We start from the raw sequence: 18,167 nt of genomic DNA on the forward strand, positions 1-18,167 counted from the left end.
AATATATATACACTCCCATACCTATTTATTTGGACAGTGATGTTAAAACTTTTAATTTGGCTCTATACACCAGCATTTTGGATTTGAGCTTAAATGTTTTATATGAGGTGATTTCATACATACCGGTATCAGTTTTACCGTTTAGAAATGAGTGCACTTTATGTATCTAGTACCCCATTTGAAGGTGTCATAAATATTTGGACAAATTCACTTATAGTGTATTCAATTGAGTCAAAAGTTTAGTATTTGGACCCATATTCCTAGCCGCAATGACTACATCAAGCTTGTGGCTCTACAAACTTGTTGGATGCATTTGCAGTTTGTTTTTGGTTGTGTTTCAGATTATGTTGTGCCCAATAGAAATTAATGGTAAATAATGTATTGTCTAATTCTGGAGTCACTTTTATTGTAAATAAGAATAAAATATGTTTCTGAACACTTCTACATTAATGTGGATGTTACCATGACTACGGATAATCATGAATGAATCATGAATAATGATGAGTAAGAAAGTTACAGATGCACAAAAATCACGATCCCCCAAAACATGCTAAACCTCTCACCATTACAATAGGTTAGCATTGTGGGGGGGGTTATTATATTTGTGTGTCTGTAAATTTCTATTCATGATTCATTCATTATTATTCGTAATCATGGTAACATCCACGTTAATGTAAGTGTTCAGAAGCATATTAAATACGCAGGGGGGTGTATAATACATGGTGTTATCTATAGACAGGCCACAAGTGAACCTACCTCTATTTCTCTCTCTCTCTCTCTCTCTCTCTCTCTCTCTCTCTCTCTCTCTCTCTCTCTCTCTCTCTCTCTCTCTCTCTCTCTCTCTCTCTCTCTCTCTCTCTCTCTCTCTCTCTCTTCTCTCTCTCTCTCTCTCTCTCTCTCTCTCCCCCCCCCCCCCTCTCTCTCTTCTCCCCCCTCTCTCTCAGGGAGAGGAGGAGAGGATGAGGGATCAGGGCCAGCAGGATCAGATGGTTCCAGAGGTCCAGCTGGAACCATGGGTGTAGTTGGACCAAAAGGCTTTACTGTGAGTAACCAGCACTTTATGGCGATTGTGTGTGTGTGTTCCTTTCCACAATATACAGTAGAATCAGCTCCATTAAACCCATCACATTTAGAATGATGAGTGAAATACTGTAGTTGTTCAATGCATCTACCATGGACCATACAATGTCAGGAGAGACACTTGAATGCCACTTATGTGATATAAGAAGGGGAAACATTGACATGTTATTGATTGTTGATCATTGTTAATTTGTCCTCACAGGGAGACCCTGGTAAGACAGGAGAAGTGGGGACCCCAGGTGTTGCAGGACAGAGGGTCAGTACACTACACTCATCAGGGGTTCAAATACGATTTTGTAGGTGGCGGAACTGCCTCAAACTGGTTCATTTCATAATAGAAACTGGGTGGTTCGAGCCCTGAATGCTGATTGTATACCACGGGTATGACAAAACATTTATTTTTACTGCTCTAATTACGTTGGTAACCAGTTTATAATAGCAATAAGGCACCTTGGGGGTTTGTGGTATATGGCCAATATACCACGGCTAAGGGAGCTGTATCCAGGTACTCCACAATGCGTCGTGCTTACGCACAGCCCTTAGCTGTGGTATATTGGCCTTATTGCTTAAATAAATCATTTTCAGTTTCCATTCTATGCTCTTTCCCATTGTAAACTGGTAGAAATCTACTGTAGTACCTCACTGTCCACACTGACCTCTGAGGACTTTCTCTTACAGGGGCTAATGGGAAAGCTGGAGAGATGGGTGCTGGTGGTACTGCTGGTCCAGCAGTAAGTATCTGATTAATATGTTTCAATTGAGCGATACATACCAACACAGTTTAAACATTAAATACTGTATGGGGTTATGGCGCGTAGCCGTTGCTGGTTTTCCCATCCATGCTTGACTTTTTTTTAGGGAGTTGCGGGGAAGAGAGGAGAGCAAGGACCTCCCTGGTATGAATGGCTTCCGGGTATGCTGTTTCACTTGGTATTTATTGACCTTGTATTTACTAGAATAGAGACGAGTCATAGTACTAAACAATAAAGGGTAAATGAGAACTATAATGGTGTGATGTATTTCAGGGTCTACCTGGATCTGCTGGTCCCCCCTGGAGAGTCTGGGAAACCAGGTGTTGAGTGCGGTATGACATCACGCCCCACTGTGACAACAACAGCCTCTATTTACAGTTGATTTATTTACAGCTTATTTATGTTACATTTCAACAATAGATTATTTCTATAGATAATGAACTGAATTTTGTTATATTGATAGACACATTTTACATTTTAGTAGGCGCTCTTATCCAAAGCGACTTACAGTAGTGAGTGCATACATTTTCATACTAGTCCCCCGTGGGAATCGAACCCACAACCCTGGCGTTGCAACCGCCATGCTCTACCAACTGAGCTACATGACTGGGTATGTGTGCCTTTGCCTGCAATGGACAAACAAAGGAACACATATTAACCAATCATACGTCTGCCAGCATAAGGAAACACATTCCCAATCAAATCAAATCAAATCCAAATTGTATTGGTCACATGCGGAATACAACAGGTGCAGACATTACAGTGAAATGCTTACTTACAGCCCTTAATAAAACAACAACAAAAAAAAGTGTTGAGAAAAAAAAGAGCAGAAGTAAAATAAAGTAACAGTAGGGAGGCTATATATACAGGGGAGTACCGTTGCAGAGTCAATGTGCGGGGGGCACCGGCTAGTTGAGGTAATATGTAACATTCCGTTCATTATCTACAGTAAGAATCTAGAGATGTAACATGTTTTCCATTGTTTTTGAGTTGAGCTATAGCTATACAATGCTACTATCAGGTTCATCAGCGTTTCACTGTTATTTAATGCTGCATTTACACAAGAAGCCCAATTCTGATTTTTTTATTTTTTTATTTTTTTATTTTTATTTTTTTTGTCATTTAGCAGGCGCTCTTATCCAGAAGCGACTTACAGGAGCAATTAGGGTTAAGTGCCTTGCTCAAGGGCACATCGACAGATTTTTCACCTAGTCGGCTCGGGGATTAGAACCAGCGACCTTTCGGTTACTGGCACAACGCTCTTACCCACTAAGCTACCTGCCGCCTGATCTTTTACCTTATTATTGACAGCAGGTTGGCATTTATTGGGATGACTAATGTTCTGGAGGCAGCTCTGCACGGTAGTCACTAGCTGGCACAGCCACAAAGTCATAAAATATTATTTTAAACCTAACCTTAACCACAATGCTAACCCTTTGCCTAAACCTAACCTTAAATTAAGACCATATTTTTGTTTTCATGAATTTTTACGATATTGACAATTTTGACTTTCGATCTGGCCCTTAAACGTCAACCTGCTTATTGGCAAAATAGCTGATCTGGTTGGTCAAAAGATCAATTAGAGAAAAAGATCAGAATTAGGCTTCCTGCGTAAACAAGTTCAAGTTTATTTGTGGTATGCACACGATACACATGGTATACACAGTCCAACGAAATGCTTACTTGCAGGTTCCCTCTCGACAATGAGACAACAATAAGAAATAGTCAAAGATAAGAATACGAACATAACAAGGAAATTAGCTCAGTAGAATTGAATAAATGTAGCAGAAGTATAAATACAGGAAGTGTGTCAGGGAAGGGGATTGGAGAGCAAGGAAGGGGGAGGACGGGATTGAAACAGCCTGTCTGTTGTGTTGATTGAATGTTTTTGGTTTTGTCATTCCCAGGGTATCACTGGAGAGGGAGGGGCTGCTGGTTTCACAGGGCCAAGGGTAAGCCATTTTAATAGCTGCTTTATCTATTCACTTGATGCCCATTTGAATACAACCCGCAATTGTCACGTCTCCTCCCGTCGCTCCCCTCCGGCGCTCTGATTCGCCGGTCTACTGAGCCACCGGTCTGAGCGCACTACCTCGGCAACACTGGAATGGAAACCCAACGCACCCTAATCACCTCCAGCGCACCTGCACCTCATCATCACCCCTATTTATCCCTGGACTGTTCTGGATGATGTTGTGTGTGATTGTTTAGCTTCGTGTCGTTTACTCTATTCTTTGTTATTTCTCTTGCGCATTGTTTAGGTAAACCTTGACCTTGTTAATTCCTGCGTCTGCGTCCTGCCTCTTCGTGTACTCAGTACTCTTCACAGCAATAGGGGAAAGTAACCCTGCCCCTCTGCAGAGAAAATGTATCTTCCAACTGAAATCAAAATCATATTTCAAATTTTTCAATACAGAAATACAATTACCTAATACATAATGGAAACCTATTGTGTGGCAAAATGTAGTTTTTTTCCAATGCAGTTTTGTTTCGTTCAGTCCTATTCTTCACTAGTAAAATAAGGTTTATAACTAGGGCACTGTGTTTTTGTTAATCATGTCACATGACCTAGATTTTAATCTTTATATAAAGCTTTTTCATCAAACTGTCCCCCTTTTTTTTATGTCAGCACCATCCTCTGACAATTGCTTTAATTTTTGGTCTAATTCTCATTTCTGGAAAAGGCTTCAAATCCAGGTCATGTGACATGATAACCAAAACGCGAGGCCCTGTTTATAACATACAGTGCTGTAAAGACGTTGTTGGTAGCTGACCAGTGGGTGATTGTATGATTGTATCGTAGGGTGAGCGTGGCACCCCAGGAGAGAGAGGTGAAGTGGGAACTAACGGACTACTGGGGCCTAAAGGTATTTCAGGGGGAACAGGACCAGAGGGACCAAAGGTAAGTACTACATCACAAAGGTGAACTTTAAAATGTGTATGTATTTATTTATTCATTCATTCATTTAACCAGGTTGTCAAAAGATATCTCTTTCACGAGGGAGGCCTAATGCAGATTAACAATGTAATGATAACCTCAAATATCCATGGTATTTCCCACAAACATATGATATGAGAGTTGTTTTTGTGTGTGTTCTTCCCCCCCAGGGTGGGTCTGGGACTAAAGGAACAGTTGGGGACATAGGAGCCTTAGGCCTGCAGGGGATGCCAGGGGAGAGGGGTATCCCTGGTTCTCCTGGTCCTAAAGGAGATGTGGTAAGTATCTGTGTTGGAGGGGAAAATATCAACCAGAACTTGGTTAAATCCACAAAGTAACTCCAGAGTCCAAGACACTAGAAGAAACTGCAAGTTGTAACCCTTCAGAGTGTTGTATTCCATACTATAGCTGGGTTGGTGAGGGTTCATTCTGCAGTCCTGTTCTGCTGACCCTTCTTCTCTCCTCAGGGTTCAGTTGGTGAGAAAGGAGCCGAGGGTACTGCTGGAAACGACGGGCCCAGGGTGAGAGTCACCTTACACATACATATCTACACATATCTTTATGAGTCACCTAAATGGATTACATCAATGGATTTAAGCCAAAATAACATCTTAAAATGTCACTCACTCACAACAACATTTTGTTACATTAAAGATGAATGATATAATGTCCAAATGTAGTGACGTCATCATAACCAATTTTACGCCCTGGGTTGAGTGTAGTCAGCTTTTGATGCACACTCTAGTTTCATTGGTTGCAAAACCATAGTAAGTTGTTCACAGCAAGTTGTCGTATATTTGAAGTCCTGTTTGTTTTTCATTTGAAGGGACTTCCTGGTCCAGTTGGACCAACAGGAGGCATTGGGCTCAATGGTAATAAGGTAAAGCGATCATCACTCAAATGTATTCATAAAGCCCTTTTTACATCATCACTTGTCACAAACTGCTTTTATAGTAACCCAGCCTAGACCCCAAAGGAGCATCCACTATACCACCAACAGCACTTAGACAGACAGACTAGTTGAACATACACTGTAGCTGAGAACACTTATCCATATTAAGGCCTCAGTGCATACCACAGATACCCAGACAATATATTATATTTGTTTGTTTTAGGGAGAGGCCGGCCCTAAAGGGCCCCCTGGACGTCGAGGAGCGAGAGCAGTCACCGTAAGTACTGTGATTAGTTTTGTAAAAATTGACGCACGTGAAATTCTGTAAATTGTCTTGTGTACAATTGTCCCACAGTAAAAAAAGACAATTGCAACATACTGTTAATAGTTCTCATATACCTCTGTATTGACCTCTGACCCTCCATATGTTTTAGGGGGCTTCTGGAGAGCCTGGTCCAATCGGTGCAGTAGGATTCCCTGGGCCTCCTGTGAGTGGCTTTCAAACAATGTTAAAGGACCTGTCATGCCAAATAGTGTCTGCTATGACAGGCCCCGCCCTGTTGTATGGTGTCCCTTGTTGTGCTAATTTGTCAACCTTGGCTTGGTGTTGTTACAGGCGTTGTCTGAACACATTATGCTGCAAACATCCTCCTGTATAATGTAGAATTGACCTTTCAGTTCTGAGCGAAAATGTCGTCTTGAGGCTAATGGGCCAAATCCAAATCCTAACTTTGATGTCATTGGGAAACTTCTGTGAACATTTCAGTAATGGTCAAAGTTAATAACCATTTCCATATAACCACATAGTAACCGTATCCATGGTGAGGCTTGGAAGTCGTTTTGCATGGTGATTCATCTGCCCAGTAATCGTGGTTATTGTGTCCGACTCTTCGCAGGGTCCCGATGGGCAACCCGGGGTCAAAGGTGAACCAGGAGAGGGGGTCAGAAGGGGTGAGGCTGGAGCACAGGGACCCCAAGGAACAGCTGGTAAACTTGGTTCACAGGGTCCTGTTGGTGTGACTGGACTAAAGGGGGCCAGAGGAACACAGGGGGCCGCGGTGAGTGAGTCGTACTGAGGGTTACGTATAACGGTTGGAGCACTTTACCATGGTATTTACTGTAGAAATAGACCTGGTCATGGTTACTCAGCACAGAGTATGAATGCTTTCCTAGGGAATTCACTGAATTTGTAGTATGTTGATGTTTTCTGATAAGAATTTCCTCTGTCATTTTCAGGGTGGGTCTGGTTTCCCAGGTTTCCCAGGGGAGTTGGTCCAGCTGGCTCCGCTGTGAGTTAATCCAACTATCAACCAATCAAATCAATTTATACCTATGAGATCACCAATAAATGATTTCATAAATCATAGAACAATATAGTAAAATATGTTATTATTTTATTCACGTTGTCTCTCTACTCTTCCAGGGTGAGGTAGGGGCGCCTGGAGACATTGGTACCCCAGGGAAGGCAGGTACTCCTGGACTTAGAGGTGAGAATGGAGGCCCTGGGCGTGTAGGAGAGAGAGGGGCCCCGGGCCCAGCTGGTGCCCCGGGAGACAAGGGAGAGCCTGGAGAAGATGGACCAGGGGTAAATATGAGAGAGTTACACAAGTAATAGTTTTACCTGTATTGCTTCATCTTTTGTTTCCATCTAAAGTGGTTTACAGAGCGAGACGTCTCTGCCATCCTCCATTACTCTACACTTATTTTGCTATATAGCAAATATCTGAAGTTACCATTGGCCAATGGGATGGATCCACCTGTTAAAAGGTCTTTGTTTCTGACAGGGCCCTGATGGGCCGGCGGGACCACCAGGCATCTCAGGACAGAGAGGTGTTGTGGGCATACCTGGAGTCAGAGGAGAGAGCGGGATGGTTGGGCTCCCGGTACTGCTGTACGTATGAGGCCTAGTCGATGGAACTCAAGTTCACATTCACCATTCATTTCTATAGCCTTGAGAGCAGTATCATTCTACCCAGAGCAGAGTGATTTGAGTCCCAATCGAAGACTATACAGTACACGCATATACAATTTCCATTTGTGTCCTGACCAGTGATCTCACACTTATTTTCCCAGGGTGCACCCGGAAAATCAGGTGCCCCCGAACTCGGGAGACAAAGGTGCTGTTGGTGCAGTCGGGTTAGCAGGGGCAACTGGACCGAGAGGAGACCCTGGTCTTGAGGTATATCATTTAACTTCATTGACCCATGACTGTTCTTTCTGTGGGTTCAGTGAACCCATTTCCATTAAAACCAACTGTGGATTAAAACTCACATACACACCTTTCATTCATGTGGGAACTATAATAGTTCACCTGAAAAGCAGGTCTTTACTGTAACAGAAGGATACTGTACTATACAGCACAGGTAAACTTAATGCAGCAATCTGTCTTTACAGGGTAATGCTGGGTCTGATGGGGTACCTGGCAAGGATGGACTTATAGGAGCCAGGGTAAGACACAACTACAGATGGACAAGAAACTTTATGGAAATGTATGATCAAACTATTTCACCAGATAATGTCTGTCTGTAGGGAGATAGAGGGAATCCTGGTGCTGAGGGTCTGGCTGGAACTCCGGGGCTTCATGGCTCTGTTGGTCCAGTCGGCACCTCTGGTGTCCCTGGGAAGAGGGGAGACAATGTGAGTAACCTGGACATTGCCACAATGCCATTGCCATTGCAAAGTGAATTGCCACACCAACATTCAGAGCCTTCTAACCCTGAGACATGACTGTAGACTCTTATGGAGTTAGAGCTCATAGGAGTCTACAGTGTTTGAGGTCAAATCCAGTACAAAAATATATGCACTCACTACTGTAAATCTCTCTGGATAAGAGCTTCTGCTAAATGGCTAAAATGTAAAATGTAATGTTTCAGAGTTAAGGGCTGTCATGCTCTGAGTAGATGTGGCAAAGTTGGTAGTAGGAACCTAATTTCAGGTTGCTTCCCTTGACATTGGTTTTGTGTTTTTCAACACTAGGGTTCCAGAGGGCCTCCAGGACCCCAGGGAGAATCAGGGGATCCGGGGAAGCTGGTAAGAACACCTCTATTACATTTCCTACGAAGTAGAGTAAACTACTAGTGGTAGTAGTTTGCTTTTTGATTACTGAAGTACATATAAATTAGTGATGAGCACTGATATGGAAAATCTCAGTTTACTTTTTTTTACGGAACCAATACCGGTATCATATCAATTTGAATGAATAACATTGAAACAGTTGAATAACATTGCACTTCCATGGCTTTGTAAAGTTCAGACAGCTACTTGCTGATTGCCCATTGGGCCAGGTGTGTATGCTCTGTGGGCCTGACATACCCAACCAGTTTGAATACAATGGGAAGCCCGTTCCAAGTTTTAATGTCACATGGAAATGTCTTTCTTGCTAACTCAAAACCCAACAATGCAATAATCAATAACAATGTATTACTAGAAAAAACACACAAGGAATAAGAAATATGAAATACACTATAAAGTAAGTAAGTAAGTAAGCATACTATATACAGGAAATATTTAAAAGGTCAGTTCCAATACCATATTTACATGTGCAGGGATACTGGAGTGAGGACGGTAGTAGATATATATAGGTTATTAGACAAAAGGATATAAATTCAACAGAGTAGCAGCAGCTTGTATGTGAGTGGGTGTGCGGGTGTGTAGTGTGGCAGCAGAGAAAATAATCTATGGCTTGGGTGGTTGGAGTCTTTGACGGTGTGATGGCCCATCAGCAGACAGGGACGTTAACTAAATTGAGAGCCTGTGAGAGGGTTCTGTGTCTGCAGGAACAGTCTTCTATGCTCTTTTACATAATAATACTAGATTAACAGCAAGGATAAACCGCTATCACGATATGCCTTGCTCATATCGATATCGAACTATATCGATAGCATATTGAATTATCGATATTGGTGCCCACCACTAAGATGAACCTATGCTACTGAAACAGTAACCTGTATCTATTGACATAGACCAGTAAGCCCACGTTGCATTCGCCTCAAATGAATGTTATGGAGAAGTTAGATATTCATCTGGATAAATCTGCTCACAGTAATTTACAGCAAATGTTAATGTATTTATTTTTATCCTAGGGGCCTCAAGGGCCACAGGGAGACAGGGGAGCCAAAGGAGACCAAGGAGAAAGGGGGCAGAAAGGACACAGAGGCTTCACTGGATTGCAAGGCTTACCTGGGACAAGAGTAAGGGAAAAAACGGCCCAAACGCTATTAAAAGGCATAATCTGTCATTTAATTTATGGAAAATCGTATTAACCTGGCAAAATCAATGATATGATGCTATGATTATTAATTATTGTCAGCCAATAACAGGCTAATTTAATGGGCTTCTGTTTGTAGGGACAATCTGGGGATGTTGGAGCTCGAGGAATTGTAGGACCTACTGGACAGAGAGTAGGTGCACTGAATAACCTGTTAATGCCTCAGTATAATGGTCCATTTGTGTGTACTGTTTGTTTCCCTTCATAAACCCCATTGTGTTTCTCATCAGGGCCCCCCTGGTGTAGTTGGCCCCGCAGGAGGTGATGGACAAATCGGGCTGACCGGGCCCATGGGCTCCCCTGGATCAAGAGGAATAAGTGGAGACATCGGACCTCAGGTGAGACGTTAGAGACTATTAACCAGTGGTTCTGTTGTCATTCTGCTGGTTGGATCCGCTATGACTTTCAAATGGATATCAGAATAAACCAGGCTTTGTATGTTGATAAGTTGAATTGCTTGTCTGTAATGCAAATAAGTCATAAGTGACACATTCACAGTGTTTCTAATGTAAAAGAAGCCAACAAGCAGACATGGCATATCAAAGGACAGTAACATACCTGTTTTCTTGACTTCTCGCCTCTTTCCCAGGGGCCTCCTGGAGATGATGGTCCACCCGGTCCCCCAGGGACCCCTGGCCCTCCCACTGCTGGGGCTGATATGTTCAGCCTTGGCAGCTCCTTTGACTACGACTACGGCGAGGACCAGGATGGACCACCTCCACCCCCAGAGTTTAACGGGGATGAATCAGCCCCCCTCAACCCCTCCAGAGTCCAACTGGGACGACTCCGGCCCCCATCCCCCTCCAGAGTTCAACGAGGATGAGGCGCGTCCCAATAAGGCCTCAACCGTCCTCAGGGCAGACCAGGGCATCCAGACCACGCTGAAGAGCCTCAGTGGAAACCTGCAGAACATGAAGTGCCCCGACGGCAGCCAGGCCAACCCCGCCAAAACCTGCCAGGACATCAAGCAGTGCCACGCCCTTAAAAAGACCGGTGGGTCCACTATTCACCAACGACTGTGTGTTGTTTCTTTTCTTGTTTTTAGTTGCTTTTTGTCTTGCCTATTCTTTACTCAAGCTTTTGATTTGCTGCGATGTGGAAACGTTTTAGTTCACGGCCAAGTGTTGAGTTTCCTGCTCTTCCCCTTCAGCATAGAACTGTGTGTTAGTTTGGGTGATATAGATGAATGAATGTATGGATACACTTGTTTTGTGATCTTAACTTTATTGACAAGTGGGGTCAGTGTGTCTAGTAGATGATGAGGTAGCTGAAGAGATACTAAGCTGATGTGTATCTATGTTCTGATACTTGGTCTTTCCATGTCCAGGAGACTACTGGCTGGACCCCAACCAGGGAAGTACCAAGGATGTTATCAAGGTGTTCTGCAACATGGAGACTGGTGAGACCTGCATCTCAGCCCACCCCATCTCAGCCAGCATCCCTCGCAAAACATGGTGGACCAAATCTACTCCCACTGCCAGCAAACCTGTCTGGTTTGGAGCAAACATGAATGGAGGAACTAAAGTGAGTATATAAAATATACCCAATGTCTATTCAATGAACGCAAGTAGTATATAGATGATAGCTTTACATTGTGGAAACCTCTAAAGCGGCCAACTGCTTCTATGAATACACTAGCTACCATACTGTATAATAAATTCACCACAATACTGCTTTAAAAACATACATCCTCTGCTGCCTTGATTATATAGCAATGGAATACCTGGAGCTGTTTGTGAAAAACCGTTACACCTCCAGGTGTATTTTTCTAACATTTATGTAAAAACTGAAATGTTGATGAATGTATACTAGTGTCCCTGTTAAATACTTGTGTTCAATAAACATTTGATTCCAGTTTAGCTACGGCAACAAGGAGGAGTTGCCCAACGCCGTAACCATTCAGATTAGGCTAATCCGCCTGCTGTCTAAGGAGGGTGTCCAGAATGTCACCTACCACTGCAGGAACAGCGTGGCCGTGAATGACGGCGCCACAGGCAACCTGAAGAAGGCTCTGGTCCTCAAGGGCTCCAACGGACAGGAGGTCAAGGCTCAGGGCAACGCCCGCCTCAGATACACTGTCCTGGAGGACGGCTGCTCCGTAAGTCACCTAACTACCTGCCTACCTACCTATACTTACCTATACCTACTTCTACCTACAGTATACCTACCTACCTACCTGCCTATACCTACAGTATACCTACTATACCTGCCTACCTACCTACCTATACCTACTTCTACCTACAGTAGACCTTGCGAAGGTTTTCACCCCCCTTGGCATTTTTCCTATTTTGTTGCCTTACAACCTGGAATTAAAATAGATTTTGGGGGGTTTGTATCATTGATTTACACAACATGCCTACCACTTTGAAGATGCAAAATATTTTTTATTGTGAAACCAACAAGAAATAAGACAAAAAAACAGAAAGCTTGAGCGTGCATAATTATTCACCGACCCAAAGTCAATACTTCGTAGAGCCACCTTTTGCAGCAATTACAGCTGCAAGTATCTTGGGGTATGTCTCTATAAGCTTGACACATCTAGCCACTGGGATTTTTGCCCATTCTTCAAGGCAAAACTGCTCCAGCTCCTTCAAGTTGGATGGGTTCCGCTGGTGTACAGCAATCTTTAAGTCATACCACAGATTCTCAATTGGATTGAGGTCTGGGCTTTGACTAGGCCATTCCAAGACATTTAAATGTTTCCCCTTAAACCACTCGAGTGTTGCTTTATCAGTATGCTTAGGGTCATTGTCCTGCTGGAAGGTGAACCTCCGTCCCAGTCTCAAATCTCTGGAAGACTGAAACAGGTTTCCCTCAAGAATTTCCCTGTTTTTAGCGCCATCCATCATTCCTTCAATTCTGACCAGTTTCCCAGTCCCTGCCGATGAAAAACCTCCCCACAGCATGATGCTGCCACCACATTGCTTCACTGTGGGGATGGTGTTCTCGGGGTGATGAGAGGTGTTGGGTTTGCGCCAGATATAGCTTTTCCTTGAATGCAACTCTGCCTAGAAGGTCATCATCCCAGAGTCGCCTCTTCACTGTTGACGTTGAGACTGGTGTTTTGCGGGTACTATTTAATGAAGCTGCCATTTGAGGACCTGTGAGGCGTCTGTTTCTCTAGACACTCTAATGTATTTGTCCTCTTGCTCAATTGTCCACGGGGCCTCCCACTCCTCTTTCTATTCTGGTTAGAGCCAGAAGTTTTCAGCTGTGCTAACATAATTGCAAAATGGTTTTCTAATGATCAATTAGCCTTTTAAAATGATAAACTTGGATTAGCAAACACAACCTGCCATTGGAACACAGGACTGATGGTTGCTGATAATGGGCTTCTGTACACCTATGTAGCTATTCCATTAAAAAAATCAGCCGTTTCCAGCTACAATAGCCATTTACAACATTAACAATGTCTACACTGTATTTCAGATCAATTTGATGTTATTTTAATGGACAAAAAATTTGCTTTTCTTTCGAAAAGAAGGACATTTCTAAGTGACCCCAAACATTTGAATGGTTATATATACAGTGGGGAGAACAAGTATTTGAACAAGTGTATGCTGTAGTGTTAAGAGTTCCCTTCACTGGAACTAAGGGGCCTAGCCCAAACCAAAGAAAACAGCCCCAGACCATTATTCCTCCTGCACCCAACTTTACAGTTGGCACTATGCATTGGGGCAGGTACCGCTCTCCTGGCATCCGCCAAACCCAGATTTGTCCATCGGACTGCCAGATGGTGATGCGTGATTCATCACTCCAGAGAACGAGTTTCCATTGCTCCAGAGTCCAATGGTGGCGAGCTTTATACCACTCCAGCCGATGCTTGGCATTGCGCATTGTTATCTTAGGCTTGTGTGCGGCTGCTCGTCCATGGAAACCCATTTCATGAAGCTGCCGACGAACAGATCTTGTGCTGACATTGCTTCCAGAGGCAGTTTGAGTGTTGAGTGTTGGAATCGAGGACAGATGATTTTTACGCGCTACGCGCTTCAGCACTTGGCGGTCCCGTTCTGTGAGCTTGTTTGGCCTACCACTTCATGGCTGAGCTGTTGTTGCACCTAGACGTTTCAGCTTCACAATAACAGCACTTAAAGTTGACCAGGGGAGCTCTAGCAGGGCAGAAATTTGACGAAATGACTTGTTGGAAAGGTGGTGCAACGTTGAAAGTCACTGAGCTCTTCAAGTAAGGCCTTTCTACTGCCAATGCTGGTCTATGGAGATTGCATGGCTGTGTGCCCGATGTTATATACCTGTCAGCAACGTGTGTGGCTGTAATAGCGAATCCACAAATTTGAAGGGGTGTCCACATACTTTTGTATATATAGTGTACCTACCTACTATGGCTGTTTCGGTGACCGTAATACCGCCACACCGGCAGTCATGAGATATGACAGCAGTAAAATTCAGCGTGACTGTTGAGTCATGGTAATCTCCTCTTATGCACTCTGGACATGGATTACTAGTTCCCAACTCGCTAACGATCATCAGGTCACTAATGGCCTGGTACTCAGGGTCTATTGTCCCTCTAACCACTCTGACATCAATGCAAATGCGATCGAAAATCACATCAAACACTAACGGTGATTGAAAAAAATGTAATGACCGCCACAGCCCTACTACCCATCTATACCTACCTGCCTACCTGCCCGCCCGCCCAACCAACCAACCAACCAACCATCTACCTACATAAGTTGTTGAATGTTTGAATCAGGTGTGCCAAAGTTGGTCTGGGAAGTGGGAACAAAAGTATTTTAGTATTGAATATTTTATTATGATCCACATTCGCTAGTACTAAAGCAGCAGCTACTCTACCTGGGGTCCACACAACACATAAATCAGAACATAATACAGAACATTAATAGACAAGTACATCACAAGGACAGAACTACATACATTTAAAATAAGTAGACAAGCGTTCATACATTTATGACTTCATAGTCATGTAACTGTGGTTCTGTCCTATTATTTACTTGTTTACGTTGTATAGGACAATGAGTTGAATTCAGAAGTATAGATATGTCTACTTATCCTCCTGTGTCCGCAGATATCGAATGGAGACTGGGGCAAGACTGTGATTGAGTACAGGACTCAGACGCCAGCCAGACTACCTATCGTAGACTTGGCCCCCCATGGACATAGGCAAGGAGGATCAGGAATTTGGCCTGGACATCGGACCTGTGTGTTTCTCCTAAACCCAACACACATGGATGGATTGATTTCTTTAACCCTTTGAGGAGTGCATTTTTTAGAACGCCATCCTCAGTTCTCAGTTTAAAGAGGCAATCTGGATTTCAAACATTCTTCAAGAATCAATGGCTATATATCATTCATTTAAAATATTGCCCCTTTAAGAATTAGGTTTCAGTTCAATAACTAATAATGATTAGACCCACCTGTTGTATAATGAACAACAACCCCTTGTGATGTCATCAATTAGAATCGGTTAGAATGTTGTCGTCCATTCTCCTCCAAAGGGTTAATTATTCCCAAGACTCTTGGACTACCTGCTGAAGCAATCAGCGTTGTACATAAAGGCCGGGGCGGAGAAACATGTCCTGCCTGCTACTAAATTATTTATTGCATTTTTTCCAAGATACAACTAAAGTTGTTAGTGCAATGGTACTGGTAGCAATTATTATTGAGGAATGCAGGTGAATTGTATTAGAAGGTAATTGTGACATAATGGAGTTTCAGGTCCTGAAGGTTTAAGCTTGTTGAAAACGTGACAATTTATGGAACTTAAGTTATGAGTGTCAGTGTTGTATGACGTTCCATCATACAGTTTCTCAGTGAATGCCACTAAATAGATATACTTTCACTTGATGTTGAGACAAAACAACAACAATTGTATTCCTTTTTCAAATGTAAATGAAACATAAGAATGTAAATTGCCCTTCACACGTTTATTATTCCTGTTTATTGTTGATATTATTATATTTTCTTCTTTCGACTGATGGTGTTACACCCAATAAAATGAATCTCATGCCCTTTTCAGTCAATCTGGTTTAAGGTTCAGGACAGGATGAATAAAACATACCTTCCTATTCAATAACAGCATTTGAATTATGCAGGGTAACAACTTTGGTTTTAGAAGTGGGGGGACATCATTTTATTTTTTTGCAATTTCAGAATGTGGGAGGGACATGTCCCCCCCTTCCCCAGTGAAAATTGCGCCCCTGGAATTACGAGTTGGGGATATTTACATTTACATTTACATTTACGTCATTTCACCAATAATCCCAGAAGGAAAAATTAACAAGAGCAGACAGACTATTTATGTTTGATTTCTTTATTAAAATACTGTCTAATTTGTAATTAAAGAAGGATATAATGACAGTTTACATAGAAATCCTGGTCGGTCAACTTTCACAAAGCCTATATTTTTTGGAGAGATATAGATGCTCTTCCTTGATTAACATCCATACAGTTGAACTCTAATATATTGGCACACTTGCACGATTCACTATTTCTTCAAAATAATTTGTTGAAAGTTAAAGAACGTTGGTGTTCACGCATGTATTTGTTTGATTTATAACTGCACAGGACCAAGAAAAGAATTATAAACTGAAATTTAGATTTTTCACTTCAACGTTAAGAAAAATGGACTGGACTAAAGGTGGTAAATTGCAGGTGGCTACAGGGTCAAAATAGCCATTCAACCAGTTTTGAAAATTGAAAACAGAATATTCTGCTCTATTGCACTCCATTGTAAAGTGCAAGGGTGCCGATATATATTAGAGCGCAACAGTAGATGAACATGGCACTGAGTTTATTTGCCATGCGTAATAAATCTTACAAGAGCTCTTATATTAAAGTCAACATTAAAAACTGTAAGAAAGTTTAGAACAAGCAGTAACAATTATAGGCATAATTAATTAAGTCAAATTCCCCCAGGAAATGACCACACATCCAAAGAAAAATAAAAGTTCAGGGTTGAGTGGAACAACATAGACCGATGATCAGAAGCAGGTAACAGTACACTGTTTCTCTCATCTCTATCAAATGCAAAATGTAGAAAAACTTTTAACCAACTAAAGTCTCCCACTCCCAAGGAGATGTCTGTATTCCTAATTTCTGTAAAACTTCATCAACAGTGGGCACAAGATCATCTCCAAATTCCCAGAGGCTTCTGTCGAGGACCAGCTGCTCATTGGTCCAGCTCTCTCTCTGAGCCTTTTCACCTGCATGATCTTACACGCGTCGGACGGAACCCTCACAGTGTCCCCATAGTTCTGTGTCACCTCAAACATGGCCGTCTGCAGCACCAAACGGGGTTGACCACCATCTTGTAGGAGCGGAAGGCGTCTTCAAGAACAGGCTCTCTATAGATGTAGTCCAGCAGATCCACCCCCGGCGCCCTCCTCTGTGCGGAATGGTCTGGCGTAGCGGTACCGGCTGTGGCAGGGAAGAGGTGCGTCTCCATCAGGAACACGGCTGCGTCGGGGTGCTGCCCCTGCAGGTCCTCCATGAGGGGCAGCAGAGAGCTGTGTGAGACCGGGACCAGGAGCTGATCAACGTCAGCCAGGAGGACGTACCGCGACCTGTACATGTTCCTGTAGATGCACTCGTTCATGATAGTCAGCTGGCCGGTTTAAGTGGATATCCCCTTCCAGCTCCTGGGCCTCCCACCCAGTAGAGGGCTTGAGGAAGTGGTTGATGGGCCAGCCGATCACCTCCAGAGTGCCCTCCTCTACGTAGTGCTTGAGGACCTTCTCCAGGTCAGGCCCACAGCTGGTGAGGTAGAGGACAACCCTCCGCACCCCCAGGAGCTTGTAAAACTCCATGGTCTGGACAAACTGTTGGACGTTGTTGTAGTCTCCAAACATGCTGGACATACACACGGTGAGGTAAAAGGGGAAGTCCTCCTCCCGTCTCTCCCGGTTTTGGATGCTCAGAAACGGCCGGATGAAGGCGTCCTGGCTGTAGAGAGATGTGCTGAGAGTGACGTGCGTGGCGTTGCATCCTAGTCCTTCGCGTCAAAGAATGTCTGCAGCCACATACGGGTATCCATAGTGGACGCTGTGCGTTACGACAGCAGCTGGAACGACCTGGGGGGCGTGTCCAGAGCAGCACAACACACAGTACAGAGACATGGGTCGGTCTCTGTTGACCATGGCAACGATGCGCGTGGCTCCCCCTTTCCTGTGGTCCTGGTATGCAGACACCATTAGATGCATTGAACCCTTGACTGGTGTTACAGTCTCATTGGCTGTGTGAAGAGGGCAGGTAGAGAGATCA

At 43.4% G+C, this 18,167-nt stretch overlaps 1 long non-coding RNA gene and 1 pseudogene across 1 annotated transcript; both read left to right on the forward strand.

Annotated features, from left to right (window-relative positions):
- The first annotated feature begins 1,764 nt into the window (after nucleotides 1–1,764).
- On the forward strand, nucleotides 1,765–15,463 carry LOC123485476 (annotated as a pseudogene).
- On the forward strand, nucleotides 6,926–7,533 carry LOC123485472. The gene is made up of 3 exons (XR_006659019.1): nucleotides 6,926–6,951; nucleotides 7,086–7,247; nucleotides 7,447–7,533. It is a non-coding gene; the product is annotated as an uncharacterized LOC123485472 (long non-coding RNA).
- Nucleotides 15,464–18,167: the final 2,704 nt, after the last annotated feature.

This window comes from Coregonus clupeaformis, unplaced genomic scaffold (genome assembly GCF_020615455.1).
Source record: "Coregonus clupeaformis isolate EN_2021a unplaced genomic scaffold, ASM2061545v1 scaf0705, whole genome shotgun sequence".
Classification (NCBI taxonomy): domain Eukaryota; kingdom Metazoa; phylum Chordata; class Actinopteri; order Salmoniformes; family Salmonidae; genus Coregonus; species Coregonus clupeaformis.